We start from the raw sequence: 5,077 nt of genomic DNA, 5'->3' as shown, positions 1-5,077 counted from the left end.
ACGTTACCCATATCCACCAGGCACTGGCCTTTTCCAAGTGGTGCAGTTGGAGAGAGATGGGGGGAGGAGGCAATTTTCATCTGCTTTGAGGGGTGTGGTGAAAATGACCTTGAAATGACATTTAGGAATCCAGGGTTGTCTCTGATTCACTTCTGTTTTCTGGGCCTCAGTTTCCCATCTGAAACCTGAGGGGGTCCATCAGGGTGACTCCTGAGCACTGAAGTTCAGTGACCCCTGCCCTGCTGGTCTCTACAGCACCTCTGCCTTTGTTCCTAGTCTGAGCTTGAAATAAATGCGCTCCAGTCTTCTTTCTTATCTCTGGGACTTCTCTCTTCCGAAAACACTACACACAGATATCTGGATTCAGGAAATATCAGCTATAGCCCCAGTATTCTAGTACCTTCTCGGGTAGTTTTTGGTATGCATGGGACAGAATGCAGATGAAATACTGAGGTTGGAAAATCTGGAAGGAGACCAACTATAACCCTTTCTCCAAGAAAGGCCTGCCATGGAGCACTGTTTAGAAAGTTTTTTTCAGAAAAAGCACGGCTCAATCAAATCCGCTAGGTTGTGTTAAGCTGAGAAGTGTCAAGTAGACTAGGGATGACAGTCACCTTCTTTATGGAGTCTGGTCTAGGATGGGAAATCACATTAGAAAATAGCCCTCTGGGACTTCCCGGGTGGTCCAATGGCTAAGACTCTGTGCTCTCAATGCAGTGAGCCCAGGTTCAATCCCTGGTCAGGGAACTAGATCCCACATGCTACAACTAAGAGTTTGCATGCTGCAACTAACGAGCCCTCCTTCTGTCTACCAAGGAGGAAAATTAGGCTCAGAGACAGGAAGGGCTTTGTAAAAAACATTCAGCTAGCAAGTAGCAGCAGGGTTTTCCAGGTGGCTCAGTTGGAAAGAATCCACCTGCCAATACAGGAGATGTGGGTTCAATCCCTGGGTCAGGAAGATCCCCTGGAAGAGGAAATGCAACCCACTCCAGTATTCTTGCCTGGGAAATTTCATAGACCAAGGAGCCTGGTAGGTTACAGTCCATGGGGTTGCAAAAGAGTCAGATATGTCTTAGCAACTAAACAACAACAGCAGCAAGGAGCTGTGATAGAACTAGACGCCAGGTCTTCTATTTTTTTTTTTTTTTGACTACACAGTATGTGAGATCTAGTGCCCAACCAGGGGTCGAACCCACACCCCTTGCATTGGAAGCATGGAGTCTTAACCACTGGACTGCCAAAGAAGTCCCTATGCTAGGACTTCTTATGATTAAAGGAACATCAAGTCAGCCAACATGACTTCACATCCTGCCTCCGCCTCTACTCGCTGAGAGCTTTGACCAACTTTTAACCTTTTTCAGACTCAGCGGCCCCATTTATGAAAGTGAAGACTCTAATAGGATCTACCTCACAGGGTTATTGCAATGTTTAAATGAAATAAAAAGTGAAATGCACTCACAGTAGACTCACTTGGTCCATGTTAGAAGAAAAAAGAAATCCACACTCTTTCCTCAGCCCTCTGCAATAAACACCTCCCACCCTCTATTCTTGACCCTAGACAAAACTACTAAGTAGATAATGCTAGTTTTTCCGTAGCTGGTCATAGGCACCACTCATTTGGGTTTTTTGTTGTTGTTGTTGTTTGTTTTTTTCCTAGACTGTGAGTTCCTTTTCTCTTCTTCTTTTTTAAAAAAACCTTTTATTTATTTATTTCTGCCTTCACGGGTCTTCATTGCTGCACACACGCTTCCTGTAGTTGTGGACAGAGGGTCCTAGAGTGTGTGTTCAGTACTTGTGGTGCCTGGGCTTAGTCACCCCAAGTCATGTGGGACCTTCCTGGACCAGGGATCAAATCCACGCCCCCTGCATTGGAGGTGAATTCTTAACCACTGGGCCACCAGGGAATTCCCACTCACTTGGTTTTGCTCAAAGCACAGGTCAGGGAAAGAGGGAAGAAGAGGACCTCCCTCCATTCCTCATCTGTGCATCCTCAGTCTGTTTACACTGGGCTCACACGTGTAAGTATTGGCCGAGAACAGACATGTATGGAAACAAGGGAAGCAGGCAAGGTGAATAATTAGTAAAATCTGATCCTGGCCCCGTAAGACTTCCTTTGCTTGCACTTCCTGTGATGCTGAGGGTCAATAGAGAAACAGCCACATGGAACCAGCCATATTTTGAATTGTTAGAATGCTTGCAGCATCACCCTTGTGAGGACACACGGAGCATTCTTGACTGATACAACTATCAGCTCAACGTGGGTACCTTTTAACTACTGACCTGGGCTTCTATTGGGCTCCCCTGGTGGCTCAGATGGTAAAGTGTTGCCTGAAACGTGAAAGACCCAGGTTCGATCCCTGGGTAGGGAGGATACCCTGGAGAAGGAAATGGCAACCCACTCCAGTATTCTTGCCTGGAAAATCCTATGGACGAAGGAGCCTGGTAGGCTACAGTCCATGGGGTCACAAATAATTTGACACGACTGAGCGGCTTCAGTGGGTTTTTTTTATCACCGGGACACAGCGAACTGTGTAACCCACAAGATGTACTTTTATGAGTTACATCATTGACAGCTCAGAGGCAAACGTGTAGCTGCATACAGAGACATGTTGGTTACTATGTTTTAGCTTTTTCCCTTTCTATTATCCCACCTAACTTAAAAAAAAAATTCCTTACTTCCATTAAGGAAGAAATTGTGCTTAGTGTAATATGTTCAAACAAAAACATATAAGATGGAGTGCATAATTAAAAGTCCCTTCTAGAACCACCCCCTCAGAAATGATCTCAGCAAAAATTGATAGATTTTTCTTCGTTTTATTTTATTACACACACACACACACACACACACACACACACACACACATAAATTTGCTAGGGCTTCCCTAGCAGAATACCACAGACTAGATAATTTAAACAATAGATTTATCTTTTCACAATCCTAAAGGCCAGAAGTCTGAGATAAGTTATCCACAGGCTTGGTTTCTTCTGAGGCCTCTCTCCTTGGCTTGCAGATGGTCATCTTCTCCCTGTGTCTTCAAACAGCCTTCTGCGTGCACACGCACACAAGTGTGGGTGTGTGTGTCCTAAATTCTTTTTCTTATAAAGACATTCAAATTGGATTAGAGTCCCACCTTATGAATTCATTTAACCTTAATTACCTCTTTAAAGACCTTATGTCCAAATACAGTCCCATGCTGAAATACTGGGGATTAGGCTTTAACATATGAACGGGGGGGTGGAGGAACAGAGCCTGGGGGAGAGGGGCAGTGGAATTGAACCTGTAGTGTTACGTGCATGTGTGTGTGTTTATATGTGTGACTTGTGTGTGTCACATAGTTTTTTTCCTTGTACAGTTCTGCAACTAGCTTCTCTCACTTAAAGTAGTTTCAACATGTTTTCAGATCAGAAGATGTGTATCTTCCTGAGGAGGCTGAGATATTGAGTATTTTGCTTCTTCATCCCATGTATGTATAGAGGGAGGAGAAGACGGCTGAGGATCTCTATGGGGCCAGCAACCAGCAGCATCGGTCAGAAAGATATTCTGGCTTTTCTTTTCTTCCTTCTAATTGCTTTTACGTCTTCGTGTGTTATGGCATGTGGGATCTTGGCTGCCTGACCAGCGATCAAACCCACGATTTCCGCATTGGCAGCACTGAGTGTTAAACACTGGACCACCAGGGCAGTCCCTTCTTTATGTTTTCTTCTAAAGTTCACGTGATTTCCTTAAGCTTCTTCTTTGCGTCACACATAGTCAGCTACTGCATACACCATGCTCTGTTAGCTGTTTCTATGATGATGTATTCATTCTAACATGCCTTTCTGTCCTTGCTTTCTTTTCTTAGCTCTTCTAGTGTCCTTGTTTTATCTCAATTGACTTATTACCCCCATCTCTTATGTTTTATTTTTTTCACAGAGGTCGCATGCCCTTGCTTTGCTGTGAAAAGTATAAGGCAGATGTCGTCTCCCCTACTGCTTGCTGGGACGTTTCCTCCAGCTCCTCTGTTTGATTCTTGATAGCAGACCTGGTTCTTCTTTACTCCCCTCCTTTACAACCTCTTTGGGTTCCCTTTGTATCCTGCCTCTAGTTCTTCAAAACGGACAGTGATGTCCTATGTCCAGCCTTTCAGTGGTGTGTGTGTGTGTGCTCACATATACATGTAGGAGTCTTAAGGTACTGGTTTGTGAATTTTGTCTCCACTCCCTTCCCCTGGAACCTGAACTTGTTGGGGCCCACCTGGTCCTGTGGTCACGGCTTCAGCCTTTACACTGTCCGCTTCCCTAGGTGAGGCTCAATCCCTGGGCAGGCTCAGCCAGGCCCCGTGAGGACTCCTTGGATGTAGCAGTCAAATCTGTAACCTGGCTCCCCTCCTCAGCTCCTCAGAGCAATTCTCCCAGGGTAACTTGAGATGCTGCCTCCCGGGCTTGAAGTCTAAAAATTCCTACTGAATAAAACATAACTCTCAACTTTTAGGTTGTGAATATTTTTAAGTCTACAGTGTCTAAGCCTGTGTTATCAGGGGATGGTCCATAATATGATTCAGAAGAACTATGATCGTAGAGCAGAGATAACCGTTAGTAGGTAGGTCTCCCAAAACAAGTGCAAAAATGTGAAGGAGATCATTGCTTTCTATAAGTTATGACATGAGGATTTTAGATGACAATAAACCCTGTGAGCAGAGTGGACCCAGCTGTCATCTTGCAATTATCTAACACTCCATTGACTGTATCCATGTTTGTCTTTCAAAAGAACTGGCATCACTGATATTTTGGAAGACTTAAATCTGCATACTTCTCAGTTTACCTCCCAGAAACTACTGGGGAAGAGAGAAGGAATAAACAAAATTTCAAAATCTCTGTCAGTTCTTCTAATGGCCCATTTTTAAGCAGAACAAATTATACACAATTAGGTTTTTTAAATCTGTAAACTACAGCTATTTTTACTAAGTTTGTTACAGGATTGTGGTGAAGATTAAAGGATTAACCTTTAGATGTGCCTGGCACATGAAAGTGAAAGTGAAAGCCTCTCAGTCGTGTCCAACTCTTTGCCACCCCATAGACTAAACTGTCCATGGAATTC

General features: G+C 44.1%; 1 non-coding gene across 1 annotated transcript; it reads left to right on the top strand.

Moving 5' to 3' along the window:
• The first annotated feature begins 674 nt into the window (after positions 1–674).
• TRNAE-CUC (transfer RNA glutamic acid (anticodon CUC)) lies at positions 675–747 on the top strand. The gene has a single exon. It is a non-coding gene; the product is annotated as a tRNA-Glu (tRNA).
• The last annotated feature ends 4,330 nt before the right edge of the window (positions 748–5,077 follow it).

This window comes from Odocoileus virginianus, chromosome 31 (genome assembly GCF_023699985.2).
Source record: "Odocoileus virginianus isolate 20LAN1187 ecotype Illinois chromosome 31, Ovbor_1.2, whole genome shotgun sequence".
Taxonomy (NCBI): Eukaryota; Metazoa; Chordata; class Mammalia; order Artiodactyla; family Cervidae; genus Odocoileus; species Odocoileus virginianus.
This window is presented reverse-complemented; position numbering and strand designations above follow the sequence as displayed.